The following is a 14945-nucleotide window of genomic DNA, read 5'->3' on the forward strand; positions in this document are numbered from 1 at the left end:
ACAGAGTATGGGGGTTGAGCACGACACGGAGCCCAAAGGGTATCAACGGCACAGGACCTCAGAGTCTGGGGTGAACTTGAGAGCTTCTGACTTAGAAGCAAGCGGCCAGGGTTTTATGTGCCCCTTGCTGAAGTCAGTGGCTTCTGAGGTCCCAGAGCGAGAAGGGACAGAAGGTAGCTCCAGGCCCGGCAGGTTGACCATTAGTCTGTCAAGATGGGCCCTCCGAACCTTCAAAACAGCACTGCAGACAGCATCAATCACTCCCTTCCCTGCTTGTTTAGAAATGAAAGTGCAGCAGGAGGATCAAGCATCAGATCTAAAAATATCTACAGGAACTTTTCCATGGATGCTTCCTTTTGAGACCATATAAATAACCCTTGTAGGCTTCGTGAAGCTCCTGGCCCCCTGTGGCTCTTGCTTCCAGCAGTGTGCCCTATTTCCAGCAGCAGCCCTGACACCCCCACCCCCTGCAGCACACCATCTCCCTACGAGGTGGCACAGGGGGCGGGCTCAGGCCAGCGGGATGGGAGGAAAGGACTCCACCAGACGCAGGGCTGGGTGTGAGGCCCGACGCACTGCGGTGTTATGTTTATTTATAATTTAAACCCTAGTACTGCCGAAAGGATTTGTAGTGGTTTACACAATCATCCACACTCTCTCTCCAAGAGTGAAAATTAAGTAAATATATGTGTAAAAGGAATCTTAAGCCATACTGAAAAAAGTTGGTAATCACAGGTCCTATCTCTCTGGGCATATGTCCTTGGCAGTGGGTAAAAGAGTTTATAAGCAGCAAATATGAGGGAATTAAGAGGATTAGGTGAAAAGGCAGAATTGGGAAGTTGGCACAGTTGTATTTTTTTTTTTTTTGTCATCTGGATCCTCGTTAAATATACTTCTCACGCTCTCCATCTCTTTGTTACGCACCATGTTGGAAAAGAAGAAAGATAAAGACAACAATCTATGTTTCCTCCTTAGGAAACTAGAAAAAGGAGAGCCAATTAAATCCAAAGTAAGTAGAAGAAAATAAATAATAAAAAAAAGTTACAGGAGAAATCAATGAAATTGACAGGGAGGGAGTCAGTAAAGTCAACAAGACCAAAAGCTGATTCCTTTGCTCCCCAATTCGTGTGGTTCTACCCACTGCTTTCTTTTCTCCATCCTGAGGGCTCCCCTCCCTGATGCAAGCTTGGGTGTACTTTCTCTGGCTTCTCTTCTGAGACAACACCACGTCCTCCCAGGAGATACAGCAGCTGTAGGGCCCACATGAATAATCTCTCTGTAATGAGGCCAATGAGGATTTAGGAGACAGGTGCATTTTAACTGCTCCCTCCCAGACGTGATCTTTCTTGTTGAACCCAAATGAATGACCCCCGCCACCCCCCCATCGATGCCTCAGAAATGGGGAGAAATCATGGGGATAGTTGAAGCATTGCATCATTCCTAATAAGTACCTCATCTCACACCAGATGGGTGGTTTGATTCAGGTAGAGGATTCCAGCACTTCTCTGAAGACTCCTTGAACTGATCTGACAAGTTCATCGAGGCTCCTCCCCTTTCCAGGATTGACACTCCCCCCCCTCCCCCAGCCCCGGCCCCAGGCCCATCTCACACTGCCATCTGCAATCTAGCAACTTCCCCCTAAACCCTAAGCTAACCTTTTTCTGAGAAAAAACAAAAGCAACTCTTTATGACTCATATCATTTTAATGACACCAACAGATGGTGACATTTCATCAATAACCCTTCTGCTTATAACCTACGGATTAGCTCCTTTCTCCATCTGCCAAAGTTACCAGGCAGGCAGTGCCACTAGCAAATAGCAGAAAATAATTGTCTGTTTAGATGCATAAGCTCCAAACATACTACTGTCCAGTGCAAACAATTAGCTATATTGTACAGCTGCCAAAAGCGACGTTTGAGGTGGCGTTGCTAGGGCAGAAGTGGGCAAGGGGAAGAGCTTGGGCTCGGGCCATACAAACAGTGCTCTTCAGGCAGAATCCACACAGCCCTTTGGGGAAGAGTCCTGCCACTGAGTACAGGAGCCCAGAAGCTTGGGGTGGATTTGAAAGCTGTCCTAGGAGCAAGGCTGTCAGCATATTTGGGGGGAAATTTTCATTGTCTTCTTGCCAAGTGCAATAGCACTCTGGTTCAATGGGCGACAGCTTGCAAGCTGGTCAGAAAAGTGGGAAAAAATATACCATTCAAAGTCTGGAGCCCGTTTTGCCTTTGCCCAAGCTGGGGCTGCTAGCATGTTCACTGGCCTCAGCCCTGGTGAGAGGCCACTGAGGTTACTGCACCGATTTTTCAATTTTTCCTAGAGTTGTGGCATCTTGGCTTTGACCTTGTAGCAATCCTTCCTAGCCTCCTAAAGCTTCTGTGGCGTGTCCGCAGAAAACAAAGCAATGAAAAATGATCTGGAAAAAAATTCAAATGACTTTTGATAGAAGGGTCTAAAATAGTTTGATGTCTGCTGGGGTCTCTGTAGAAGCCCTAGAACTGTGTGAAACCAGGGCCAGCAATCACTGCCTCAAGGCTTTATAATTTCTGATACGGGAAATCTGAGACTAAACCACATGACTTTAAGTTCCCAGAGAATGTGTGCTGGTTGTCGGAGCACGAAGGGATCAGGGCAGTGTGGTGGGAAGAGGGGATGCTGGAGAATCAGGAGTGCTGGCTTCCGGGCTCTGCTCCTGCTGTGATTTCTTGGGCAGGGACCACCATCATGTGCAGGTATTCATTGAGTGCCTTTTGGCATGAACTAGTGCACTAGGTTCTAACTCTTGGTTCCAAGGAAACTTGGATTTAAAACAGGAGACAGAACAAATGGCCCCTAGGTGGCTCAGTCAGTGAAGCGTCTGCCTTTGGCTCAGGTCCTGGTATCAGCGTCCTGAGATCGAGCCCCGAGTCGGGCACCCGGCTCAGGGGTGCTGGCAGAACAGATGGCAAGAGCTTCTGATTCTGCCTGTGCCCTCCCCTAATTCCTCTGCCAAAACCCTGACCCCAATACCTCAGAATGTGACTGGATTTGGGGAGAGGGCCCTTCAGATAAAATGAAGCCATTGGGGTGGGTCCTTGTAAGGTGTCCTTATAAGAGATTAGGACACACAGAGATATACCAGCGGTGTGCACGCACAGATGAAAAGGCTATGTGAGGCCACCATGAAAAGACAGCCATCTGCAAATCAAGGAGAGAGGCCTCAGTGGAAAACAACACCGCTAGCACCTTGATCTTGGCCTTCCAGCCTCCAAACTGTGAGGAATCATTTCTGTTGTTTAAGCCATTCAGTCTGGTATTGTTAGAACAGCCCTAGCAAACTAATATAGTGCCTAGCTGCATGGTGGATAGAAAGCCCACTTTCATCGAGGCCCAGAATAAAGACTCTGTTTTCAGCCTCTCTTGCAATGAGGCGTGGCCCTATGAGGTTTGGGCCGGTGGGAGGTAGCCAGAAAAATCCTCCGCAGCTTCGGGATGTATCTTTAAAGGATGGAAGTGTGTCCTTCATCTCTCCTTCCTCCTTCCTGCTGGCTGGAATGGGAACATTTGGGAGAAAAACTATAAAAGGATCTGCGTTCCTGACACGCCATCAAGAGCTGTTCTAGTCCTGAGCTACCTAAACTGACTTGAGAGAAATAGAAAATTCTGTCTTACTCAAGCCACTGTTACTTTGGGTTTTGGTTGCTCCCAGTGGAACCTGACCTGGACTAATCCAATGTCCTCTTTATGAGGAGTCAAGGGGGAATCACATCGCAGCACTGGGAAAAGTCATGCTTCTTTTCAGAAACTTTGAAAAATCTTAGAAATACTGTGACTCAGGTAAATGATACTATTTTTTCCCCTTCCTGGGAAATTCAGAGCCAAGTTTGTAACCTCCACCCACCAATCACAGCTCTGGGGTCTGTCTCGCTTCCTCCAGTCCCACTCTTTCCTCTTCCTTTACATCTTGTGCTGAATTTTCTCAAAAGTCTTCATTTTATCCTTTTTCCTCAGACATCTTTTTACAAGCAGCCTCGAATCTTTGTAAAACAAGGTAGGGCAGACTCAAAACTGTAACTCATCAGGGGCTGAATGGAATTATTTGGATAACTCTGTGTGTGTGTGTGTGTGTGTGTGTGTGTGTGTGTGTGTGTGTGTGTGAGGGAGAGAGAAAGAAAGAGTGTTACCCTAAGTGACGACTGGACAATCACCTTCTAGGATTCATTTATCAAGACTGAAGGTTGGACCCTGGAGGTCCGGCCATCAGAACACTTACAGATAGAAGAGAACAGTTCCAGAGGTCAGTTGGTATCTATTGGGAGGTCTCTGGTCACCAACTTATTTTTTATTTATCTCATGAATGGGAGGATAGCCACAGCCTGTCCATTTGTGGCCTACTATCACGAGAATCTTATGTATGTATGTATGTATGTATGTATGTATGTATGTATGTATTTATCTATCCATTTATTTATTTATTTAAAGGTTTTATTTATTTGAGAGAGAGTGAGAGAGATCACAGAGGGAGAGAAGAGAAGGAGATGCAGATCCTGCTGAGCAGAGAGCCGGATGCGGGGCTCCATCCCAGGACCCGGGGATCGTGACCTGAGCCAAAGGCAATTAACCAACTGAGCCACCCAGGGGCCCCTCATGAGACTCCTTCTAGCTTCTTTGCATGTACATCTTATATACTGTTTTTACTTGTGCCTGGTAGGGATGGTTTGCTCCAGAAGAGGCATCAGATTTCCAGTGGAGGGGTCTGAGCTGGATTCAGCAGTCTAGAGGTTGCTTCTCCAGCTAGAAAAATATTTCTTGGGAGCAATCCAATTGCTTATTCTTGTCTGTGAAGGGCATTGTGCAAGATTTCAGTGTGAAGGTGAGCCCATTTTAATGCAATCTCTTCTATCAGAGAATTATAATGAAAACCCAGGAGGCATCTGAATATAGGCCATCTTCAAATTCAGTTTCATCGATTGCTAATAACGTCTTATCTCCAGTTTGCAAGGAGCAATCTCAGAGGATCACCTGGATCTGCCTAGGTTTAAGCTCGGTTGGGGTTTGATTCGAGTTGGAAGTGAAGTTCTCACTTCTCTTTCCCTACAAAAGGACGACACACTTCAGCTCTTGGGAGTGCTATTTCTTCTCCCTGGGGAGCCCCTTCAGTGTGGCATGATGCTGGGGAGAATAACATACCAGCACTTAAATAGCCATGAAAAATAGAACTCATTTACTCTAAAGCATTGGGCCATGGGTAAATTGGGTGAAGGTTAAGATTTTAAGTGGTTTGTATTTCTCCTTAAAGAGAATGATCCTTAACATATCTGCTGTTGTTGCTGTTTCTATCATTTGTATCTGTAGGAAAAAAAATAAGTTTATATCTCCATGTTGTTCAGCCACATAGATGCCCACATGAATGACCAAATGGGGCAAAGCTCACCAAAAGAATGTGATGCGTGCTAGGAATCACCTACAGGGCCTAGGGGGGCTGAGAGTGGGAATACAGATTCATAAAAACATCTGCTGAGCCTAAGAAGTGAGGTTGGATGGGTGCATAAGGAATATTAAAAATATCACACTCCAACCAAGTTTTCAACAAGGCACTAATATAATGTGTAATGTCTAGACTATGCGGGAGCCATTCATCTATAGACTGGGGATGGTAACTCTGAGGCAACTGTAGGATGTACAGTGCCTGGTAGAGACCTAGGGATCAATACACGTTAACCCTCTTCCCTTCTGCCATGAATCTTACCTCTGTGATTAACTAGTGGTGAGGTCTTAGGCAAACCAATGGGAATGATGGCATGGCCAAAGAACATATACTACATGTGATCTGTAAAGCACCTGGTCCTGGTACCCCTCACTGCATTTTAGGCCCTAGCAGCCCTTAAAATCTGTGTCATCATGAGGCAGAACTTCTTTGCCCCTGCAATTCTTTACAGTGGGACCACCTTTCTGACCAAGAAATTCTGTTACTTGGTTCATCGTGTGGACACTGATAGATCATAAGAGACAAGCTGCAATCAAAGCCCTCTGAGATCATTTAGGATAGGAGCTTTAGGCTCCAAGAGAAGGAGCCCCAGAATTTCAGGGTTGAAGGGCACTGGTCCATTGAGACCAGCACCCCCCTTTGGTGAATGTGGCCCTGGGATGAAGTGGTATGCTGAAGAAAGGTCACGGTGTGAGGCCGGACCTGAGTTACCTCCTACTTCTCTCCCAGCTCAAGGCTCTTTCCCCATTTCACACTGCCTCCCTTCCTTAATCCTAAAAAAAATGTATGCTAAATAAAAATATAAATGTGCATTATGCCCAATTACACCAGCTTTATTTGTAATAAACTTGACCTATTAAACCCTATACTAGCTATAGCAACATTAAGCATTTAATCGACATAATTGTGCTTAATTTTATCGAGCCTACAACTGATTTCTGGTGCTTTGGATGGCCCACATTGCTGTTCTTAGTTGCATTCTTTTCCTTTTCTCTGAGTCTGCTGCAGACTGAGTGTTTGTGTCCCTCTGAAATTCATGTTGAGGTCCTACTCCCCAGTGTGATGGTGTTCGGGGGTGGGGCCTTTGGGAGGTGATTAGGTCATGGTGGCAGAGCCCTTGTGACTGGGATGAGTGTTCTTATAAAAGAGACTTCAGAGAGCTAGCTTGTCCCTTCCGCCATGTGAGGACACAGTAAACAAAATGGCCATTTATGAACCAGGAAGTGGATTCCATCACCTGTCACTTGATCTTGGACTTCTCAGCCTCCAGCACTGTGGGAAATACATTTCTGTTGTTTCTAAGCTATTCGTGCTATGGCATTCTTGTTATAATATCCAGGGCAGCTTTGAAGGGGAAATGAAGAGCAGATTTGGGGGGTATGTGGATAGGAGGGCCCACTGTGATGCCTTCTTCCCTCCTCTGTCTCTGTGGGTAAGGTGCCAGGTGCAAATTTAAAAATGAAATGTGAGGCTAATATCAATGGATGCCAGGACTTCAAACATAGGTGAAAAAGAAAGACTTGTTTTTTAGTACCTCTGTCCAAGGAAAAAGTACTGAAATCTTGCCCAGGCTTCTTGTGGTGGGGTGGGGGGTCGGGGAGGTGACAACTAAGCCACATCAATGGCCAAAATGAGGGCTTGAGATTTGTTGTGCACTTCATTGCTTGATGCTGCCCCCGATTCCCATCACTGTGGATAATCTTGCACTAGCTACTTCGAAAATGAATGTCTAGGGGCCATCGTAGAAGATGGATAAAGCCCTTTATAATAATAAACTTTCCTGAGGCTAACTTTAGCAAGAACTGAAATAGGAGGTGGGTTATTTCCGGACTCCAGCATTCAGTGTTCAAAGGCCAGTAGAACCTCAGGGGAAAAATATGGACCACAAAACAACGTTGGCTTTAAACAGGGACTATCTGCCTCTCCTCCAACCTCTGTCCTCTTTCATTATTGAAGCATTAAAAATACTCTCCTTGACAAAGATGGCATGTTTTACTTTTCCAATTAGATTTCCTTGGGAGCCAGTGAAAAGGTGAGTGTGCCAGGCTCTGAGAGAGAGAAGAATCTTGAAGGTGACTTACCTAATGAAGGAATTGTTGGAGAGGGATTAATAGATCAAGAAGACCCACTTCTGCTCCAGAACAGTCTTTTACAACATTATTGCTGTTATAAAATTAACTGAGATAATTCATGAAAGTTATTCAAAATGGTATAGTGAACACTCATGAAAAATAATAGTAATAATAATATCCAACATTTACTAAGTGGTTATGAAAACAATTTCTTCAAAGACATCTAGGAGAAAGAAGTTTGACAAGTGAATTAAGATACTTCCAGCAATAAAATTCTATAACTCAATTAGTTGGCATAAAAGTAGAAACTAGTAATTTTGTTCCTCCATCCATGCATTCATCCAACATTTACTGAGTGTTCACTGACTGTAGTGATATCGACAATCTAATTTATTTTCCTTTTAGGTAAGATGACTAAATAGAAGTCCTTTATAAATAGGATGAAAGGGAAAATTCCACAGCTCTATGGAGAAAATGCTATTTTATTTCAGTAGGTAGGCTGTAAGTAGACTTTCTATCAGAAACAAAGCTTCCAAGCAGATGGCAAGACTCAAAATATTGTGACACCTTGATTCTGTGTTTTGTGCAGAGCTCAAAACAATAGCAGAGTTGGAACTCTCAAAGGTATGCACAGTCACATTTTAATACAGTGAAAGTCTCCAAAATCAACAACTATTTGGCAAGTAAAAGGTGCCTCCCAAGCAACATTCTAGAGAGCGCTCTCCATTTTGTAAGCTCAAATCACACCAGTGCTTTACAAAGGAAATCTATTAAAAAATGAGATATTTAGGGGTGCCTGGGTGGCTCCGTTGGTTGAGCATCCTACTCTAGATTTAGGCTCAGGTCACAATCTCAGGGTCGTGGGACTGAGTCCCACCTCGGGCTCTGCGCTCAGCAGGGAGTCTGCTTGAAATTCTTTCTCTCCCTCTCTCTGCCTCTCCCCTGCCCCCCAAAATTAATAAATAAAAAAATTTAAAGAATGAGATATTTAAAAAGATAAATATCCATATGGTTAGTGTATTAGTCTGCTTGGGCTGACGTAACAAAATGCCATAGACTAGGTGGATTAAATAGAAGTAGAAATAGCGTTAAAAATTTATGATAAACTCCCACCCACAAATACCAGCTGGCTTAGGGACGGATGGTAAGTGATTCTCTTCTCCATTTTTCCCTAAATTGATTGGCCAATTAGTGGGGTCAACATACCGGTGGCCTTCATTATATCTATCACAGAAATAGAACATCATGCTTGAAATTGGCATATGAAAAAGATTGACCTATAAAAATATTCACTACTGGGTTGCGGATCATTTTGGTCTCACAGACCCAAAAATCTGTACTCAAAATCTCTAAGTGGCACAAGAAAAAATAAATTTGGGGGACACTAGAGCCATAGTTCAGGATTTGCCAAGTTAAGTTGTGTTGTGATTCATTTTGAAAGCAAACTCAGAGTTCTGGGATGGGTCAGCTAAGGGCTCTAGTGGCTAAGGGAAACCTCATTTGCCATTTGCTCGATTTTTCTCTCTGAAAAGGCAAGGAAAACAGGACAGTCTGGAAGAAGAAAAACTGTTAGATCCAAATGATGGAAAACCAGAGAGTTGCGTTTGGAAAAAATTGTTATTTACTCAACTCTAAGATGAGTACTTAGTGACTGTTAATAATGGACAGAATGTTTGTGTCCTTCCAAAATTCATAGGTTGAAGCCCTAACTCTTAGTTTGACTGTATTTGCAGATGGGACCTTGAAGGAAGTACTTAAAGTTAAATGAGGTCAAAGGAGTGGGTCCCTGATCCGACAGCATTAATGTTCTTGTAAAAGGAGACATCAGAGGGTGCCCCCCACCCTGCCTTATGTGTACAAGGAAGGCCATATGAGGACATAGAGAGAAGGCAGCCACCTGCAAGCCAGGAAGAGAGCCCTTGTCAGGAAGTGAATTGGCCAGAACCTTGATCTTGAACTTGGAGACTTCAGAACTGTGAGAAAACAAATTTCTGTGGTTTTAGCCATCCAGTCTATGGTATTTTATGGTAGCCCAAGCAGACTTACACACACTGACAATATGAATATTTATCTTTTAAAAATTTCAACAGTTTTTTTTTTTGGCTTTGAAATAAATCATTGTGTTCACTTGCTGTAATTTATTTTGAAATCATCTTTTTTTTTTTTACTCATTCTTTGAGTCTGAAAAATTCCTTTACTTTTGTTCTCTTAGTTTCTCAATGTCATTGCATTTTTATATATATTTTTACCAATATACCTCATTCTTTCCACTCTGTTTTTTATCTTCTATGTTTCTATCACTTTTTTCTAAGAGATATGTCAAAAAGAGGCAAGTCAAAAGCATCTTATTTTTGGAAGGATGCACCATCTGAGACATTTATACTGCCTTCTGTGTGGACATCCTGAACCAACAGACCTAACATTTAAGTAGCAAACAAATTTTTTAAAAAGTGATAAATCTCTGCCCACCTAGTGGTAAGAAATAACTCACTCCCCTTATAATACCATCATATGGTTTGTTTTATATATAGATGGAAAAATTAAAAAAACCCCAAACATCAAGAATTTAACATATTAAAAACAAATAAGGTTTCACTCAGCAATGGCAACCTGAAAAAAGCGTAATCTGCTTCTACATGACTTTGAATTGAAATCAAGTTTTCAAAGGATCTTGCTGTGAGTGATGGAGCTGTCTGGACCTAACTTCTCCGAAAGCCAAGAAACCATTTTATTGCAATATAAAATGGCATTTGAAGAGTCTGGTGGAATGCAATTGCTTTTCTTCACTATGCATTTTGCCCAAATAATTCTGAGGTGCAACCTACGGACAAGATGGATTGCTTTCTGTGTTGCTGTTGTAAATGTTTTTTTTTTTTTTTTGTATCGTTTTCATGGGTTTTGTAAATCTTGCCGATACAAATCATAAAAGATTTGTCAACATAAAAGCTACTGGAAGAATCATAAAAAATAATTCAAAAATAATTCCCATCATTTTAAATGGATTAGACTTACTCATAGGAAGAGTAATATTAATGTCAGTATTTTTTTTTTCCAGGGAGGTAATAGAGTTTTTTTTCCTTTTTATTAATAGTCGGCCCTTAATGTACTTTATGTGCATGATTAATAGACATTCTTCAAACTCTTTCAGAAAGCACAATGACAAATGGTGTTATTAACAGTAAGATTCTCAGTGAATATATAATTCTTTGTTGATTTCAAATTTAGTCAGAAATTTGAGTCTGATCTTAATTTCATTTTAAAATGTATTTGAAAGGCCTTTGGGTGCATCTTAAGCAGTTCGTAATTATTGTTCAGGTCATCAGATATACAAACTGGATCTCAACTTTTCCTTAGAAAAATATATGTATAGGTTTGAAGAACAAATGTTCTCTCTTTCAGAAATGGAATGAACTCCTGCAGTAGGGTCTGTTAGGTAAGACACTATAATATCTACTTTCTAAAAAAAAAATTGTATTGGGTTTTCTCTGATACTAATGAGTTTCTTTTCTGAGGCAATCATAGTTCTAACATGGCGTGGGCCTTGAAAAGTCCAGTCAGATGGAGAATCTTTGGATATTCTTTTCCTTTCACTATCGGGCCTTTGCATCTCCCCCCAGCCCTGCCCTGTGCTTTGGCAGCGTCAGGCACACAGACACATCCCACTTTCCACCAAAGCCTGCATTTCTTGGGGGCCAGAATCCTCTTGTTAGGCTTCACTCCTGTTCCAAAAGGTTGAATAATCCCATCAATAGGGGGAAATGCGATCTTTGGCTATTTTCAAACTTTCCAAGATGGCAACCCTGGCTCTTACACCTTAGTCACTGAGGAAAGATACTGCTCTTTGAATAACAAAAAGGTTCGAGGTTCACAACCCTCTGTTAAACCTCACTATTGCCGAGAACATAAACGTTTGCTAACTAAGGGTAATATTTTAGGAAGACATCATGGGGATTCTAGGTACCATCTGCTTCAATAATCTTGGAAATCCCTATCAGCGCTAACATTTTTGACCAAAATTTATTATGAAGTCTCCCGAAAGAGCTCCAAAACTGAAGAACAACAAGAACAACCCATAATAAACTGCTACCTTGTTAATGATGCTGGCTTTTTTTTTTTTTTAACCACCCTCAGAGATCCAAATTTAATGGAAAGGAGATATTTCTGTGCATTTTGTCTTTTTTTTTTTTGAGAAATCTAAAATCAACTCACTTTCATCATCTTTCTCTACTCACTCTTAGTCACATAATACTGAAACATTTTTATCAGCACTATGAGGCTTTATGAAAGCAGACCTTAAAAACTCTCCTGAGCTTAGGTAAAGGCCAATGCTAGACTGGGGAGAAATAAATCAGGACTGAGTTCTCAAAGGGAGAAAGGAAGGGCTTACCACACTAAAGTGATATTTAAGTGTACAGAAAGCAAGTAAGAAAAGAAGCATGCATTTTATACATTCTTGGTCTGTTTATCTTTTTTTCCTAGGAATGTGATTTTCTTACATAAATCTGTTTGCCCACTGGTGCACCTGTGTAACTTTTCACCAAAGCAAGGACAATTCTGATTTCCCTAAGGACAGAGTGAAATCTTAGAGGCAAAATGAAATAAAAGCTGCAACATATAAAAAACCAGCTCCCGATACATGACACATAGGACACAATAAAAAAGAAGTCAGACTTTCAGACTGCAGAATCTAAGACGTTTGCAAGGCATTGCCCCTTCTGCCCTGTCACCGTGAACGTGTATTTAAAGTGTTCTGCCGTGTCTTGCATCAAGCACCATGATGCATTGAGGTTGGGCATCTTCATGCAGCAATCCATCCAAGTGCCATTACCTGGTTGTTGTCTAAATGGCAGAAGGAAAGTGTACGAAAATGCTGGGTTCTGGGTGGGACTGTTTCTTTCAATTGTCTTCCGAACCTGGATAAAGTCCCAACACTGCAAATTTGGAGGCGACTTCTCTGCGGCAGCTGGAATCCATTCTGAGTTAAAATGACTGCATTGTGTCAGCAGTCACTGGGAGGAGATAATTAGCACCAAGCCGTTTACAAGTCAGATTATTTCTTGGTTCTCCAGAGAACGTACAAATGAAGCAAAAAACCTCCTGCAAAGGGGCTCCCTCTGTGAAAGAGACTATTTTAAAATGTTCTTCATTGCCAGTGTCAAGTCTGTACTGGAGAAAGCTCTCAGAGATGAGGTGTCAGTGTAAAATTAGTTCCCTTGTAAATAGGGATTTTGAAAGAGCAGGTTAATTACATGAGACAGGCTCAAGTCTCCAGAGAATACCAGCAGTGCGTGTGTGGTGCATGGGCCTCATAATTTCCATTAATAAAGTCAGGATGCACACCTCATTCTTCATGTAGTGTGATAAACATACAACTGGGAAAGAGATGAAACTAACACCATAAAGGCACTGAATATTTCTGGGGAAGCTGTGCTTTGGGGGGTGAAGGGGGGGAAGGGGCTGAGTGTTCTGATTTCACATCTTTATTCTGATTCTGGAGTCCTAGCCCTAACGTACCTCATCACCCGGTGTCCTCAGCCTGGCAACCTCAGGATCACCTACACCTTCATTTCCTGTTCCCTCTCCAGGTCCGGATCTGCTCAATGCCATCTCAGACATGGCTCTCAGATCCAGCTGTTGGCTGTCCATGTCACAGCCAATACTTGGTCTAAGGCCTTGTCACCTGGGCTACTTGATAGATAACCATTTTTTAAGTTTTACTAAGTACTGCTAATAATAGCAAACACCCAGGCAGTGTTTTCTATGTGCCAAGAACTGTTCTAAGAGACTCTAGTCTCACGGTAATGGTATGAAATAGGATTATTATCCACGTTTCACAGAGAAGGAAAATGGAGAACAGAGAGGTTAAGTAAGGCGGCCAATGTCACAGAGCAGGTAAGTGGTGGATCTGGGACTTGGATTCATGTGGTCGGTCTCCAGAGTCTCTGATCTTACTTACACCACTAAAACATACTGATTCTGTTTTAAATTCACCCATTATTTTTATTGTTGTTGCATTTTTTGGAATAGGGAATACAGGTACCTGGTTCAAAATTTAAAAGCTACAAAGCTGTGTACTGAAAGGACTCTTTGCCGCCCTGCTTCCCCATCACCCACACCCTGGTTCAGGAGGTAGTCAGCATGACCAGTTTTTTCAGTAGCATCCCAAGCAAATATATATGTCATTTCCCTCCGTTTTCTCCCCTCATACAAATATCCTAGACTGGGTACAATTAGGCAGTATGCCTTTTTCATTTAACATATATTGAAGATCATTCTGAATCAATACATGAAGAGCTTCCTTATTCTTTTTCTTTCTCTCTCTCTCTCTCTCTCTCTTTTTTAAAGACTGCAGATGGTCTAGGGGTGGGCAAACTTTTCCTGTAAAGGGCCAGATAGTAAATATTTTAGGCTTTGTGGCCCATATGGTCTCTGTCACATATGCTGCTAGTGTTTTTTTTAAACCTTTAAAAATGTAAAAACATTCTCGTCTCACGGGTTGAATTAAAATAGTCTGCAGTCCAGATTTGGCCATGGATCATAGTTTGCTGATCCTTGAACCGAGAGGCTCTTCCCTTGCTGCCCTGTATCTAGTCTTCCCTCACTCTGGGCCCTTCTTGAGCATCCTGAAAGCACTACGCTCCTCTCTTCCAAATCTGACACTGACAGTGCTTCCTCTAAACCCTCTGCGGCTCCCCACTCCTGACAGGGTGAAGTCCAGACTGCCTGGTGGAGCCTCCAATGCCCTTCACGAGCCACGTATTTTTCCATACCTTCAGGTCTACTGCACTGGTCCGTGCCACCATTAGCTCTCAGCCTCAGCTCCTACAGTGACCCCTTTGCCCCACTATTGGTATACAACCCTCCTGCCCCAAATTCACTCTCCACATGGCAGCGCAGCCCTAGGGATTTTGTAGAAGAGCAGATCATATCTGGGAAGCTCCAGTGGCTTGTTGCTACCCTAGAAGGAAGTCAACTTCTTTATCACGGTCTACAAGGTGAGCCAGCTCTGCTTGGCCCCCCTGTCCCACCTCATTGTCACCCTCCTCCCTCCCTCTGCTCCCCACCCACCAGCCACACTGACTTTTCTGTTCCTCGAAGAAGCCTAACTCCTTTCTGCCTCTGCGGGTGCTGTTTCCTTGGCTGCCACCTTGGAGTTCAGCCTCAGTTCAAATGCCACTTCCTTAGTGAGGCCTCCCCGCAGCTCCCAACCTACAAGGGCCCTCCACAAGTCCTCGCCACACCACCATGCTGAATTTGCTTCTTGGCCCTTGTGGTCATCTCTATCTTGGTTTGTATCTGCAAATTCTCTGCTTGGCTGGAACATGTGGGTGTCTCCAGGGCCCAGCCCAGTGCCTGACACATATTAGATGAACACTTAAAATTTTTCTGATTGAACAGTTGAAGAGTTT

General features: G+C 42.9%; 1 protein-coding gene across 3 annotated transcripts in view; it reads right to left on the reverse strand.

The window, feature by feature from the left end:
• Positions 1-14945, reverse strand: part of SLC24A2 (solute carrier family 24 member 2) — a 241164-nt gene that overhangs the window by 29679 nt on the left and 196540 nt on the right. The window lies entirely within an intron of this gene.

Source organism: Callorhinus ursinus, unplaced genomic scaffold (assembly GCF_003265705.2).
Source record: "Callorhinus ursinus isolate GAN/ISIS: 27379988/994484 unplaced genomic scaffold, GSC_fseal_2.0 scaffold39, whole genome shotgun sequence".
NCBI lineage: Eukaryota > Metazoa > Chordata > Mammalia > Carnivora > Otariidae > Callorhinus > Callorhinus ursinus.